At 36.4% G+C, this 17,249-nt stretch overlaps 1 protein-coding gene across 9 annotated transcripts in view; it reads right to left on the bottom strand.

The window, feature by feature from the left end:
- CHRM3 (cholinergic receptor muscarinic 3) overlaps nucleotides 1–17,249 on the bottom strand; it is a 264,440-nt gene that overhangs the window by 91,280 nt on the left and 155,911 nt on the right. The window contains exon 5 of one of the 9 annotated variants that reach the window (XR_013339714.1): nucleotides 14,186–14,198. The exons of the other annotated variants lie outside the window; for them this stretch is intronic. The gene's annotated coding sequence lies outside the window, so the exon portion shown is untranslated. Of the gene's footprint in view, nucleotides 1–14,185; nucleotides 14,199–17,249 lie in introns of those variants that run through there. 9 annotated transcript variants of the gene reach the window in all.

Genomic DNA, 17,249 nt, shown 5'->3' with positions numbered 1-17,249 from the left:
CAGGAAAAACTCCCTGGTCCTGGCCAGGCAACACAAGGCAGAGAACAGGGAGATGAGGGAATATCAAAGCTTTGAGGTCTTCGGGAGAGGGGTGGAGACAGAAGCATAGTGAACAGTTCAGAGATTCCAGGGCAATGATCACAAAAGCTGTCTGCTTGACCAGGGATAATACAAGGAACCTGAAAGCAAGAAAGGTCTTTCCTGCTTATCAGATATGGAACTAACAAATGTGGGGGAAAAGTTTATTTTTTCTTACCAGCTTTTATGAATAAGTCACATGCACAAAGTCCTACTGTCGTGTGACCTTCTGCTTGCTTTTGAAGGTTAAGTAATAAGTAATGAATTATGAATAATTCATAATTAATGAATAAGTAATGATCCTTTTCAGAGTGACTGGGATTGACTTGCTGATAGCAGTGTTTCAGAAAGAAAGAGCTTGCAGTGAAAACAGGATAATTCTGTTCAAAGAATGTGAAGAAAAGATAAATGGATAAAGGCTCTACATAAAACTCTTAACAGAGAGGTGGAGGAAGCCATGTTTATTTCTAGGAACTGTCTTAGAAGCATCTCTGTGGGAATAGGGGATTAGGTATAACCTCCAGACTAAAAAGTAAGTTCTCAAGTAGTATGAAGACAAAGAAACTCTGTTCCTGTTTTCTGGCAGAGCCTTCAAAAAAGGCAGCTTGCTAAGAATACATGCAGGGAGTACCTAACAGAGGCAAGTCCCAGTGTGTCAGCAGTGTGTGAGCCTGAGTAGGCTTAGCAATGTCTCAGACTGGCTACACAGGACTCAACACCACTGTTCACAGGTTTTGTAATTCTGCAGTGCTTATCTCCAAAAACAACACTTCGGTGATGATGGACTGCTTTGTATCAATGGTGTAAGGCTACAGGAAATACCACTAAACAAATTTCCTCTTCAAGATCAAAGAACTAGGATAAACATTCCTAAGCCAGATAAAAGAGAAAGACATTATCAATGTAAAATATTCTATCTATCTTCTATCTACTCTATTCTCTTCCCATTAATTTCTCCTACCCCAACAATTCTCCTGTATCCCTAGCTCCTATATCGGGCTCCCTATTACAACTCTGACAATGTCTGCTACCATTTTTTTGCAGTAATCACCTGAATTTTCATTTAGTTGAAAACACATGCCATTTGCCCCTCCACTGCACTGGGATAACATTTCTTATGCCATAGACAAGCAGAATGCACTGATGTTCTGGCTTGAAGGTGCTTACACCTATTAGAAGGAGTGCTCTTGTGGCCAGGTTTAGGAGGAGACTCAGGACAACCCTGCAGCCACTCCACTGATGAGCTTTACATCACACCCGTGGGCCAAGAAGCACTCTGCTCTTCACTGCAGGTGAGCAAAAACAGGCACAAGGCATGCATTTCATCTAGGGGAAAAAAAATCAACAGTCTGCATTTCTGTAACATGCATGAGTAAAAGTCCTGGGAGAGAACTTAAGCATAAAACGTGCCTGATTTCCTCCCTGTATTAGTTCTGTCTATGTGAAAGAATTAGGGTTTTGAAACACAGATTGAGGTGAGTTAGGAAAGGAACAACACTTCTGCAAACTCATGTAACTATATACATATTTACTTATCTTACTAAAAGTCCTGCCCAGTGTCATGAAAACTTGTAGTAATGAAGCTTTGTCTGAACAGCAACTCATTGAAGCTGCAGATATTTTGCTCTCCTTGCAGTTCTGCTGAGCACACTTTCCCTTATTTTTCCATATGCTGAATGCCACCAGGATATCTACTGGGTAGTTTGAGAAGCAAGTTACTCTGCAGTGAGCTTTAGGAAAAATCTACAATCTCACATTTGATTTGATAGACCTAAAGAACATGAACTCATGACATATGAAAAATGACAAATAGGTCATGTAGCTAACTGTGAAACAAACTCTACTGAGTATAGTTTGAGCAAAACATCTGCCATGTATAAAAAAGGTTATGTGATGAGTTTATGTATACTTTTTTTAGAGAAAGGCACACTTAGTCCAACTTATAAATTGCATTAATTTATTTCAAACATGTAATTTTAATTTTGGATTTTAGATTGCATCAATTTATCACATTTTCTTCACATCAAATATGGAAAATGAAATATGTATTATGCTAACAGAAATATGTTTCCCTCAAAGCACTTTTTCCTGTCCACTCTAATTAGGGTAGCAGCACCATTATTTACTGTTCCCATAGCTTTTATTTTTCTATTGAAATCGAAATTTGTTTTTGTTATTGACTCAATTACTCTAAATATGTATATTTGAAACTTACTTCCAAAAAATGTTCTTAAAAACAGAGCCAGAGTAATTTTCATTGCCCTGCAGGTGCTAATTCAAAGCATTTTTTCAATACATCATAATGCGGAGGCATTTTCCCAATTTTGTTTTTTTGGTCAGTAAATTTTAGGTACTTTAATAGTGTCAGCAGAATCAAATATCACTAACTTTTCTCCAGTGACACAAACAAAAAGGTAAATTTTTATATAATTGTTAAGTCTGGATTCCAAACTTTAATAGAAACAGCATTTTATCTTAGCCAAATACTAGAAGTGCATGCATGTAAATATTTACACATATGTATGTGTACATACACAGATATACGTTTGTATATATGACTGCACATACAACACAGATATTGACTAATCTGCCAATTTATACTTAATTGTTACCCCAATATCAACCAGTAACACAACCTTCCTAAGAATCTTTTTGTGACCTAAATGGTCAGACTTAGTGAGAAAAGGCAGGATCTAAAACAGGAGTAAAGTGTAAGAGAAGAGGCTCTCTTGGGATATTAAAAACTTTTTCTTTTAAAAGTATAAAATACTTTTAATATGCACATAAAATATTTCATTCCCTTTTTCAAAACAAATTCTGAAGCTACATCATTAAACATGATTATCTCAAATCACAAATTCAGAATACAACAGTATCCATAGCTTTGATATTTCATTAATCAACAATGATCAACAAAGAAATACATAAAAGATGCAATAAATGAATCTTCATAAAGTTGTGTGTCCATTGTATGATAAAAACCTAGGTTTTATTTCTTTCATAAATTCTTATGTATAGGATTTGTCTTTTTTCCAAATCCATATATTTTGGCAATGCATTTTTACATAATACAGGTTAACACAAGGCCAACACTCAGAATCAACCTTGTTATTTTTCTATACAGACACACAAAAAGAGTTTTCACATTAATTGATTGCTTTTATTAGAGACTGTGAGCACAAAATAATCTCCTCTCTCTCTACCAAGAGTACTGCATGCACATCTGGCATACCAGTCCATGCCGAGAGGGAAGCAGTGATGCTTTCCTCACACCAACATGCCAGACTCCTGAGAGGACAAAGGGTGCCACACATCTATTACACAGTTAGATAGGATGGCCATCACCTCTCAGGGCTGTCATTAAGGTTTGCACATGTTTACTGATTTCTTTTGCCATCATGTGCATATTAAGTGCTAAAATGCCATCAGGCCATCAGGCTTTGCTCTCTGGCACTTGCTTTCCATATTTCAGATGTATCTGCTGGGTCTCGTGAGTGCCTTCTGTTCCTGGGTAAAAGTACTGAGGATGGGTCTCATCCTCTTGCCTGACAGAGCCCAAAGACACCGATCCTTCTTTCAGAGATACATCAGTAATTCTTACACAGGAAAACTGCATTAGTCTCACAAATGGTGTTTGACAAAGTGGTGCTCAGCTCACAGGCTGGGGTACATAGGAAAGAAAATAGCACCTCATTTTATCAAGTAGATGTCAGCTGAAACACGACTACAACCATAGAAATGAGTAAAAAGGGGTTTGGAATTGATCTCACCATTTTCATGTTTTATTACTGCTTCAAAGCAATTCAGTGAGTAACAATCCATCATAAAACCACAGTAAATATGGTTAATTGACATCTATTTCACTCTTCTAATATGATGTGTATCTTAAGGAAGCTCATAGATGATGAATGTTTTTTTTTCCCCTTTCTCAGATTAATGGAACTAGGGCATTTTACTTTCTGAAGATCTAAATGACATTGCATGCTGCACCATAACTGATAGTATCCATAACACTCCCTGCAGAAGAGATATATCCTTCTCAAAATGTCAGACATATTTTGGAAGGCGTTCTAAAATTACTTCATAGGAAGTATATTGCAGATATTGTCCTAAGTGTTTTTATCACTCTAAAGAAGGACTAAACTGTCATATAAACATTTCTTTTAGTATTAATATTAATATTAATTAATATCTTTTAATAACATTTCTTTTAATATCTAATAAATATCAGACAATATTTTGGGAGGGTATTTGGTCTGCTTCACCTGGAATTACCTCATCAGTTTTATACAGTGTTTGATAAAACAAGAAATAAAGTCACAGAGCAGTAGACAAACTTAATTCACTTGAGATACTAAATTCACTTAGGACACTGACAGTGAACTTCAGGTAGTAGGAGTTGAAGAGGGGGAGATAACCCACACAGAACAGCCACACACTAAGCAAAAAGTATATTATGATTAGATTTAAAAAAAAAAAAAATAGGGCAAAGTATCCTCACTATGTGAGTCAGAGAGGAGTATATGGTATAAATTCCACCCTGTCCTCTCCTGAATGTGAGTCTCACATTTTCATAGATAATGGTCTCAGGGCTGGATGCTCCTGAATTGATCTATATGACACTAATTTAAAACATGTTTATCTTAGAAAATATATAGAAGAAATATTGAACCTAACAACTCTGAAGAGATTTAAATAGAAGTCAGAAGGAATTGAAGAACCCAAATTTCAAAAACTTTTTACATCATTGGAAAGAGGTAACACTGACAGCATTGTGAGCTGTGTGGGATTTTACTTCTTCCTCATCTCTTTCTCATGGTAGGAGACCAGAATATCCTTAATAAGAGTGATATAATTAGCAATCTGTGCCGTTTAGTCATTCTTCCTCTGATCTGGTGACTGTCACCAGATCAGAGGAAGCTTACATAAAAAACAACAACAAAAAAAATCAGTTTTCTCACATATTCCATTTTATATCTCTGTACTTCTAACATGTTAACTGTAGCTATTCATTTTAATAATACAGTGTAATTTTTTTCTTCTTAACTCTGCCTAGACACCATATTTGAAGTTTCACAATTAAAAGAAGCACAAATGACAGTTAACCTACTGAAATATAAGGTACTTCCAATCATATTGAACCGAGGAAAACAACAAAGCAACTGCCAATAACTGAAAACCCTTTTGAGAACTTCTTTGGCCACAGACTACTTGTTTTTTCTTAATAATTGACTGAAAGTCCTCAAAATTGTTGCTGTTCTAATTTTGATGTTATTGAATTCTCAACTGAAGACAATGGATAACTAAACTGAGTTTATTTTTACTTACATAAGAACCAAAATGGTCTATTAGAAAATAATGATAAATCCAGAACTTAATAAATTTTAAAAAAAACCCTGTATTACTTTTTGGTGTGTTAGTATTTCTCTACTTATAAGATAATTAAAATATTTTTTTTATTAGCAATTTTACATAAAGAAACCATTGAGAACTAACTTAATTTTTATTTTAATATTTCACAAGTAAAAGAAGACAATAATATGTTATGAATAATTTTAATCTGTCTTTGCATTTTTCTGCTAAAAGCTGAAAAGCATTTTGCAAATATTAAGTAACCCTCTAAGGTGACTCTTTCTATTATTGACATATTTAGAAGAATTGAAGCAAGAAAAGTACCAGTGACTGCTGAAAGTCAGAATGAATGGCAAAAAGAGTACTTAAAATTCAAAAGTCCTGATTACCCACCCACAGTCTTCATCACACAATGACTCTCCTCTTTCTCTGTGAAGACAAGATGATTTACCATTGCCTTCTCAATAATTGGAATATTCATAAGCAATTATAGCTGTGTTCATAGAAAGTTCTTGGACTTAAGCTCTTGAATAAAACCATTATCAAGGGGAAAAAAAAAAAAAGAAATCACATTTTCACAGAAAATAGCACATGTTCACTTTACCAAGGTGTTTCAACTCTATTCATGAAATTCATAAAGTTATACAGCAAATTTACTACATCTTCTGCACTTCTAGAGAACTGAAGTCTGATAATAACCATGATAACTTGGACTCCAAATAAGAATTAAAGTCGTTGTGATCTTTTTGATGGAGAGCCACAAACCTAATTAACTACCAAGTTATATTTCCAGTTTTATGTACAAATCCTCCAATAAGTACCAAGGAAAAAAAATAAACAAAAAAAAAAATCTTTAAATTTGCCAGAGGAAATGTAAACAATTCACAATACTGAGTTGAAAGAGTTATTACTTAGAAAGCAGGCAAGTTTTCAACTTCAAAAGTTGTCCTTCTAAAAAAGCTGCATTTTGTCAGTGCCTCCTCTGGAATAGAAAAGCAAGATTTTGCTTCTTTTACTTCAGTCTAAATGCACAGAATCTCCAAAGGGGTTTCACCAAGTTCCAAATGGGCCGCTGGAAATCTAGAATTGAAAACTGAAATAAAAATAAGTAAACAAGTTGTTGCTGCCATAGTATCCCTTCTCAGTGCAAACCACGCTGCTCTGCAGCGGCGCGGCAGATCTGAGCACCATCCTGCACTAACACAGAGCTTGGAGCTCCCTTTGCTGCACTGAGTTCTTCTTTTCGGGCAGAGAAGGAAACAGCAGGACAGCTGTGTGCCAATTCCACACTCCAGCCCAGGAGCTGTTAGGTGAACACCCAGTTGCAGTGTGTCTTGCCAGTGTCTGGGTGAAAGCACAGGAACCTGGCTCTAAAGAAAACCTGGAAGACTTTGTGCCAGTGATCCTCAGGCTGAAAGGCTTTTGTTTAAAACTCAGTAGCACACACTAAGCCTGGAAGCAGTCACAATACACCTCCCTCCCTGTCAGATGGCCAGGCAGTGTAATACCCTCATGGCATTCCCTAAAACATGCTGGTGACACCTAGTGAAGACTGGACATCGAGCTCTCCAGGGCACAAGGCCAGGAGGGATGTGGGCACACTGCTTCTGGCAAGCCTGAAAGCAGCCACTCATTGGGATGCAGAATTCGGAAAAAGCTGATGCTAAGACCTGGGAGCACAACAAGTTTACTGAAAAGTGAAATGAAGAGTAACATTCCAGCTTCCAAGAATAAGTGGCAAAACCCATCATGAATATCTCTGAAGTTCTCCTTACTTTCAAAAAACAAGAAGACGTGTTGCTTAAAAGCAAGTTAAATTGAGCTAAACTTTTGTACTATCAAAAAAGTGAACTTCTTGCATCTGTGGGTACGCACATACTAATAAGCTTTACTATAAAATAAATACCACTAACTTTGCAGAAGGCAACAGTGAAATTACAAGACAGCTATATATACACACAGATTATTAAATTTGCATGGATTCTTCCAAAGAAGTGGATAGTGTCTTTTCTCTATTGAGTAAAAATGATGCATCCTTTAAAACTAACTTTAATGACTTCTAAGTGGTAGAACCTGATAAAAAAAGGACTACTAGTAGGTTGTCTCTCCAGGTATGTTTATTCTCTAACAGTTTTAAGAAAAATCTGATTTCCTATGTGGATTTATTTCAGATATTTACAATAATCTGATTTACAGAAAGTATTTCAGATGGTACCTGCTTAATGAAGTAATAGAATTTCTGCTATAAGTGTCTACATGAAACAGTGGGCTTATTTCTCACCAGAACTTGCTCTCAGTAATGAAGTGGATAATGGCAGGCACTGAAAGCCATGAAATCCAAATTTCAACTTAAGCTAAATATGCCGTGAAAACCCACAAGTAAATAAAGCATTTATCTTAGTTTTGAGAAATCATTGTGATTTATTTCTGGCAAAGAATAAATGTTTTTTTTTGATCTACGTGCCTTGTGTTTTCCCCTGCAAGCACTGTGTATCCATCATTCTACACAATCTGGAGCACAATGCACTGCACTAAAGCATCTGTGTACGAGAATCTCTAAGCTGGCAGTTGTGTTTTGCTGACAGAGCTTGGGAGTTAGATGTTTATCGTGTTCTTGCTGGTGGATGGGAGCATGGTTCACAATAATGCAGGATAATCTCTGTGGACTTGACTTGTACAATAAAGCAAGAGAGATTCTGTCTATAAGTTTTAAGAAAAGTGACAAATATAGACCTTTCCTAAAATTTCATCATGATGGTGAAGCCATTGGAAGGGGAAAATACTTGATGCATGATGAGATATTGTATTTTACTAAACTTTGTTGCATTTCAGTTTTAGATATTTTTGATCCTCAGTTTTTCCTTTACAGCTGGATGAGAATGAATAAACACAACCACCATAAACTGAAAGAGTGTAGAGAAAAATTCTTTCAATTTGAACAGAAATATGCGAAGCCCACCTTTCAATTTTTGGCTTGTAAAATTACTGTCTTAAAAAACAAATAATCAAATGCAATCAAATAAAGGATTTACCAAATTTGGTAGTAATTTGTTGCGGTATCAGAAGCAGTGGAGCAATAAATATAATACAAATGAAAAAGCCAAACTGTTAGCCCAAAAGAAGATCTGAACTGAAACAAAAACTCTCTATGGGGCTACTAAAGAATTCAGCTGATAATCTTCTTCACAATTCAAGGCTTCATTTCCATAGTTAAAATTGCTAAAATCACCTTTGAAATCAATGGAAACAGTCTGAAGTCTTTGGTAGGACCCACAACATGTACATTGTTAACCTCCAATTTCTCCATCATCACCAGAGTCTATTTGCTGAAAAGCTGGTCCAATATGTAGTTAAGCTACAGTTAAGTACCATATATGCACAGTAATGTATGTAAGAGGATATCCAAGGTAAAACAGAGATACAGAAGAATACAACATGTAATAATTATAACTGCATAAGGTGATGAGGACTTTTATAGCAATGTTCTTTCTATTTGTTCATGTATTTGTTCTTCATTGTCTTGTATTTAAGCAATATGTAAAGTGACTCAGCCCTAGGCAGTTCAGTTTTGGGGAAACGACACACACATGCAACCCTGAGAAAAGATAATGAAGAATGAGTCCCAACGGATTAAAAATTCAAATGCAGTTTAATTGAAAAAGTTGAAAAACGGGGGAAAACATTTTTTTCCAATTATTTCAGCTTCTGCTATAAACAAAGATGAATGTTTCTCACAGTTTTGCCATTAATATTATTGCTGTAAAGCTCAAGTATGCAAAACAAAATTAAATAAACAGGACTGATTCATCATTACACTCCAGTTGTTTTGCAGTGCTCTGGTGAAGCATTAAATGCAGGAAAAACATGTTAGACCAACTTTATGGCTGCTCTGCATCACTAAAGTGGCACAGAGCAACTTATCACAGACAAGTAGCACAAAAAAAATTGAAAAACCCTTTCTTATTCTTCCAATCACTGTCCTCTCTTGCTTTCCCTAGCAGTTGCACAAGACTAAGAAAATAGTTGCCCTCCTGCTCCTTTGATCCCCTCTGTACTTAAAGCCATATAGAATTACTTCCATGTTGCTACTCACCCCTGGAGCTTCTCCTCAACACAAAGCTGGTGAGCACCACAGACGATGGCTAACCCTGACTCCTGTTCTACCACTGTGCCTGGCTGCAGCCCAGCACAGAGCCAGGGCAGGACTGGGATCACCGAATATAAGCTGTACAAACAGATGAACAATTCTAACAATGTGTTACTAAGAGCTGTAACTAAAACAGCAGGGGAAAAAAACGCCAAAACCTAAAACTGAAAGACAAAACCTCTGGAAAATGAATGTGCCCATGATGCACATCTGCAATTTCTAAGACACTGCTCAGCAAAGCACTTACACTGCCATGGCTGCAGCTGAGCTTCCTGAAGCACTTCAGCACACTTCACTTTCAGATGAAAATTCTTATGAGCAATGACAATTCCTAGGTGGTGAGAAAGGAGCATCCATTTCTGCACTAATCACCCAGGAGATGAGGAAAGCAAAACATGCAGCAAAGGTGGCAGGGACATAGCAAAGGTACTAAAAGCACTTTAGGCCTGTGTTGTGTGAAAGAAACTGATCCAAACTCCTCAGTTGCAGGGATGAAGTTTCCCTTGATATACTTGTCTGGATGACTGCCAACCTATTTCTGAGGCAGGAAGTGAAAATGAACCTCCTTACCCATTTTTTCTTTAAAACAGTGAAAGAACTTATCACCTGTTGTCCAGGCCAGGAGGTAACAAGGTGGCCTCCCCAGCTGCAGCTCTGAACTCTCACCCCTCTCACCATTACATTCTCAGCCTCACTGTGACTCTCTACTTTGGTATTGGTATCCAAGGCCATATCCACAGTAGAAACAAAAAGCCCACATTTCCTTACATGGGAAAGTCTTTTTTTAAAGTTCAGAACCAATTAAATCTATGTCAGCAGCTGAATGAAAAATCATATTTTCCTGACATACAGAGAATAGAAAAAAGTGATTTGCATATCCTTTATCCCCTTCATTTCCAAAATAATAATAATAATAAAAAAAAACCCCAAAAAAACAGCAGTAAAGTTCCATTCTTATCAAAGTCCAGGGGAGATTAAAGACCATGGAAAAATATGTAGTTAAACAAAGTCCACCTACAGCTGCAGCGGGAATAATACACAGGAAGATTTAGATGCAAATATGATGGTCTAAAACTCCACATAAAGAGTTTAAATCTACTGGTATACAGACAAGAGAGACATCCACAATGATCTCTCAGGGAATGATTTTCAAAACCAGGTTGGATATATTTACCAGCTAACACTTAGAAGATGACAAGCCTTGACATTTACTATCTAATATTAGACTACAACTCTCCAATGCTTTACACCTACAGGATAAACTATGGGCTGGAGAATGAAGAATGAAAACAGGTACAGGAATGTACATAAGGAGGCTGATACTGAAATATTTTTGAAAAAAAATTCCAGTTCTCAAATCACCAAAGCTTGCATTACGTGTGCTTGATGCTCCTGGGAATTTGTCTGAGGATTCCCAGTCCCAGGCTTTACCCACTAAGGCAAGGTTTCCATTAGATTCAATTACAGTTTAATATTGGTATAATAACTAAGGTATATCCTAAGACACTGATCTGTTCAGTCACTGGCAGCATATTCAGCTCAACTGGTAGATAAATCTACAGCATTTAGAAAACTGAAAAGCGTTTATTTGGTTTTCAAGAAAATTATGCACACACACTGAATCACTCCCTCCAGAAATCTTTTCATTGGCTGTGATCACACTCCTTGGAAATGAGAAAAAATCACAACTGTGCATACATGATTAACTTTAATTAGCAAGCACCTACAAATCAATTATTAGACTGTCACCTAATTATCTGGAATAGTAAACTGTAAGCAGCTGACAGAAATTTCACAGAGGAATGAGAAAACAAACAATGCCAAGCACACATGAATTCAGAGCAAAGTTCAGCACCAATGAAGAGGAACTGAGATGGGGTCTGGGAAGTTCTGACTTGTCTTCCAGTTCAAGTAATGAAGACATGAAATAATTTCTGTAAAACTACACAGGTCCTCACTCTGACCACAAGAACCAGCAAACAGAGCTGTAGCTAGATGCTGTGTTACAGCACTGCGCTTCTCCACAGTACACAAGCTGAGGACTTAGGTGATTTTATTGTCTATGTATTTTAAAAACGTTACATTATCTGAAGTTTATTTTAGCCATATTTTACCAGGCTGCAGAGACAGGAACATGTTTTGCCATCCTGACCTCAATTTTTTTTCCTATTACATCTCCCTTCTAAATCTTGGTTCAGATACAGAAATATCAAGAGGATTCAGTGGGCAGGGCAGCCAGGCTATTGACACAATTGCAGTTTCTTTTGTTGAAATGGATGGAGCCCTTGGAAGAATTCCTATGCTCACAATTTTGGCTGTAATAACATAATTCATAGGCAATATAATAAAGATACTCTGAGCCACTTCATTGCAATCAGTTTTTTAACATTAGAGAATGCACATCATAAATAATTTTATTCTAGGATGAAAAAATTTTATTAGACTTTGCATTTCCTGACAAGGTTATTGCATGAGCATATGCATCATGTGCTACTCAGTGGGGAGTGTAGATGCTGATTTTGGAACAGGGTAGGTGTATGCAGGTACCATTCAGGTGATTTGGTCCTGACAGTAAGTATGTTGCTCAGTTTTTGGAGGGAAAAAAATCCCAGATCACCCCTTGGTGATAGGCCAGAAAAGGAACTGAACTTACATTTTCTTTTTGAAATAGTTTACTCTAGTAAACAACTAATGAAGAGAAAAAAAAAAACAAAACACAACCAAACCACTGAACCACCAAATAAATTTCCTTTCCTTTTGCCTTCCTCAAATGAAATACCTTGCAGAAGCATCTTTATTAATCTTTTTTTCCAATAATACTATTTAAAATATTATCTTTCTTTATAACAAATGGAAAAGCACTACTCATGTAAGTGGGAGATCTAAAAATTCCAGATTGTGGTTGCTCTTTATATGAAAAATCATTTATTCTTTTAATATGTGGTGCTTAGAACAATTCCATTAAGTATTAGTGCTTCTGACTCGATATGAATTTGTCTTTCTTCCTCTCTCCTCTGTTTTTCTCATCTAACAAAATTGTATCAGCACAAATGGCATAATGCAATGTACCTTATAATGCTCCTAATGTAAAAGCCTGTCTTGGTCTACTTTCACTGGAGATTTCTGTCTATGCTTTAACAAAGGTAAATGAAAGCAAAATCTGGAGCATTTGAAAATATTTGTAACAAGCTTAATATGGTATATCTTAGGAAGTGAGTACTTTAAGAATGCTTTGCCTGAAGTACAAGTTTCATAGCAGACCCAAAGCCTGCCAGCCATTGTTATGAAAACCATCAGGCAGTGAAGACAGCCATGGAAATGGTTGGGGTAGTAGCTGGCAAATTCAGCATCACTTAGGCTTTCTCCTTGCTGAACTGTACATTAAACTTGGCTTTCAGGTAGAAAGAAAACATATATTTTTTTATTTATAATCAAGGATTACTATGGAAACTACCAAAGTATTAAGAATATGATCTGCATCCCCCATGTTACAGACAAGATAAAAAACTGTAAAAGGAAGTGTTCTCAGTCTTGTAGTATAAAACTAGTGCCCTTTGATCTGAGAGAGGCTATCACCAGAACAGTAGTCATTTATGCAAACTGTATGCTAAGTTTTGAAACCCATTCTTGACGTAAATATATGTCAGGTACATAAGAAGATCTTTAATGCAAAAGCCAGTTCATTAACTGACTGCCTTAGTCTTTAATTGTAAAGGATTGATGTGTGAATTTCCTGGATGACTCAATATCTATTTAAGAGCATGTGTTTATGCTGTTTTCTCCAAGCTGATTTTGCGTATGAAATGATGTTTCTTACTGAGGACAGAAATTTTTTTTCCACAGTATGAGAATGATTCATAACCATATTTTTGCCTTGATCAGAATTTATTTTTCTTGATGTATGTCGCACCACACTGATGGGTCAGCTAGACAGAATGTCTGTCATGCAAGGAAAAAAATATACCCTCCTGTTACACTGACAACTGTTCATTAACAGAACTCATGAGCAAGATAAACTATAGCAGGTGGGGAAAATATTTATTGCTGAAACAAGCAGCTGAAATCCCTTTCAGGCTTATCGGTTTGAATTGAGGATTATCTACTCCTCGTGCAACACTAAATATGATAAAGGGAAGCAGACTGTCTGTTTCAGCATTTGCAGTAAGAGAAAATGCTTCTCTTTGAGCTAAAATAAAAGCACCAAGAAGATACTGCTGCTACTAAGTACTTTGTACAGGCAAAATCCCTTGATACAAGGACAAAAGTTTTGCCACATTAGATTATTACAGTCCTAGTACTGTAACAGATTTCAAGAAGAACCTGTCACAAATTTCCATCAGGATTTAAGAAGAGTGCAGTGAGAATAGCATGTTATCTACACAAAACTACTGATGCCATGACAGGCCCACACAGCTGCTCTTTCAAAGCCTTCATAAACTGAGAACGAAAATAGTTTATCCTCTAATTCCATATATCAGTTATTACATTTTTAATACACAGAAAGCATTTCCCTCTCTTACCTTTGACAGGCATATGCTGAAAGGATGCTCCAAGATATCTTTCAGGATGCTGGTGATAGAGGAATCCCTGAGTTACATAGGTCAGCTGCCATGGCACAATACTAAAAACGTCAGACAAAGCAGTCAGAATTACCCAGTGGCTTGAAAAAAATAAGCTTACTTCAGGTCTAATCCAGAGGCTGCGTACTGATAGGCATGTGTTAGAGAAATGGCAAATATGACAGGTCCAAAAGGACGACTGAGGAACAAACCATGAACTTAAGACTGCTATGTCTATTAACTTGACTAGTATAGAAATGCAGTGTTACTGTTCCTGAGCCTTGTAAATGAGTACTGTAAAATTTATCGTATCCAGAGTTCTCCTTTCAGCAATTCTGCATAATATTTATGCAAATACTATTACAATTATTTTGAAAGGATTGGCATAACTTCCAAAACAGTCTCTCCAGAGAGAAATCTCCCAAATGAGCTTTAGGTTCTCAATATGAAAACAAAATTCTATTTACTCTTTCATTTTTTTTCAACCTATTTAATTTACTAAAATAATGAAAACATTATCCAAGAAAAAAGAATTCCTGTGGATCAATGACAAACACAGCATGCCTACGGAATCAACAATGAAATTTTTCAGAAGAGTGAGTAATCCAGAAAAATCTCAAGAAGGTTTTGCACATACAGAAGTACATATATTATCAAGCAAGTAGTGAAACCTATTTTCTGCACCTTCCTGCAAAACCATGAGGCTTCTGCTCCTGGATGTAGCCATGCCTGATTTGACCTTTTGGACAATTCCCGTTTTGAGCTGCAGCATTTTGCGTCTGCTATTTCATTTGGAAAATGTTTTCATTTTAGGATCCATTAATGCTGCTCACATAGAAAAAGATAGCAAATATTACTTTCATATCCTGCTGCTGCAATCAGCAACAGTGGGGCAATTGTTACTTTTTTGTATTATATTAACTACATTATCTATAAGTCAGCAAAAAGTAACCACAGGACAAAAATATGGTTTTGGTTTTTGTTTTAAGAAGTTATGATGAGCAGTATTTCACAAAATTAAAATTAAGCTTTTGGGTATACAACCATAGGTTTTTAGTGTCAACCCTTATGGAAATATTACACAAACAAAAATAAACATTTTGCCATCATTTAATGAGAAATAAAATTTCGCAAAAAAAAAAAGCCAAACATATACTGCAATACAGCTAAATCATTTGTCATGTTGGAATAAATTAAAAGGAAGTGAATTCTTATTATAAGTGCTAAGGTGCAGTAGTAAAATAAGATTATCCTGGCACTGGTGTAGAGACAAGTGATTCTATCTCTGCTCTTTATTACCACTTGCAGCACTACTAACATCTGTGATTAGGGATAAAAAGATACATTTGCCTTTATTTAAGAAGTAATCCCTCTGCCAAGTATGAAGAATAAATTCAGAACACAGCAAATGCCACAATAAAGTGTTCAGTTAAGTAGACTCTTTCTGGAACAGCTGGAAGGTCATAAAAGATTCAACTTCTTTCTATCAACCTGAATACAGCCAGTAATCCAAACAGCATAAACGATCTTAATTCTGAGTCACATGCAAATGTGGGTACTATTGCACATAACTCTGAGTTTGTGGTAAAAAGACAATCACTTCTTGGCAGAGACACAAAATGAAGAAATATCCTTCCACGGTCTCTGCTGAGGAATCTGGCCAGTACTCAGTCTTTATAATTTTTCATTAATAATCTTATAGCACACAGTAGTTCTGCAGATACTTACTAACCAACACAAAAATGCTGATGAAATCCACTGTCAGCACTAAGTCTGTGGTAGGCACATTCTTCTTTCTTTCAAGATTTTTCATAAATGAGCACAGAGGAAAGAAAGATAAAACTATTTCTATTTCTCCTCCTTGTTTTTCCCATGTAGAACGTGTTTAGAGAATTGTTTACCTGGAGTGATTGCTTAATTGGATTCTGGTGAGGATTGTTTGAGCCTGATGGCAAATTCATTACACCTGTGTCTGCACTCTCACAAGAGGGTCACAAGTTGTTAGGTAGTTAGAAAAAGTAGGTAGGTAGTTTTAGTATCTCCTTTAAATAATATTATATTATATTAATGTATTATAGTACAGTTGTAATAAAGAAATCATTCAGCCTTCTGAACTGGAGTCAGACATCATCATTTCTTCCCACCGGGTTCACCTGCATTTACAATATAAGTCTTCTTTTAAACTGAAAATTAAGACAATTTAAATCCTGCCACAGATTTTGAATATACAAGTCAGGCTCCAAATCCAATCCAGGAGACTGAAGAATTATAGTCATTCACAGAAATATAGAAATACTCTGAACCTAGCGACACAGCCATGTGCAATGTAGATACCACCACTTTTACTCTATGTACTCTTTACTCTCTTGTCTCTGGATTCCATGCAATAATAAAATAATGGTTCTTGTGAAAGCCCAGATCAGTGGTCAACCCAGAGCTTTGTTCATTCATCCAAGCCCATCAGTCAGGACCAAAAGATGCTTGATTCTTTCTGGAGTGTGAAAAGAAATGGTGGCACATCAGTTTATTGCTGTGATGTGCAATGTGTCCTGTGCAAGGGATATCTACCTCTACTTTTAGAAAAAAAGACAAGGGACAAAAGATGTCACATTACTTTGAATCTTGGAAACAGGGAAGTAAAAATGGAACTTCTCTTTGGTGGCAGATTGGTTGGTCTGTCAGCTTTCTCCAGGTTCAGAATATAAATGTTTAGTGTGGCTGCACAGCAGTTACAATTCATTTAAATTAAGGATACCATGGGCTTCTGCTTCCTCAAGTCACTAACCTTTGTCACTGTACCATCACCAGAGGAGTGAACCAGAGGAGTGAACTGGAAACTAATCACTGTTTGTAGGATTGTACAGTCCATACTTAAATGTAAAATGAATCCCAGCCTGCTTTTAGATGTTGGCATTAAATATAATGTAAGCCTTAGAGAGCTGATCTTCAGTTGTATTTCAGGGAAAAATAAAAGGGCCGCAGGCTCACACAGAAGAGCTGAATGCAGAGGGACTGTGAAAACAGTGCCCTCCTGAAGAAGAAATGTGATGTGATCCTAAGGTTGGAAGAGTAGGACAAATCTACAATGAGGAATGCACCCCAAGCTCCAACCT

This window comes from Lonchura striata, chromosome 3, assembly GCF_046129695.1.
Source record: "Lonchura striata isolate bLonStr1 chromosome 3, bLonStr1.mat, whole genome shotgun sequence".
Lineage (NCBI taxonomy): Eukaryota > Metazoa > Chordata > Aves > Passeriformes > Estrildidae > Lonchura > Lonchura striata.
This window is presented reverse-complemented; position numbering and strand designations above follow the sequence as displayed.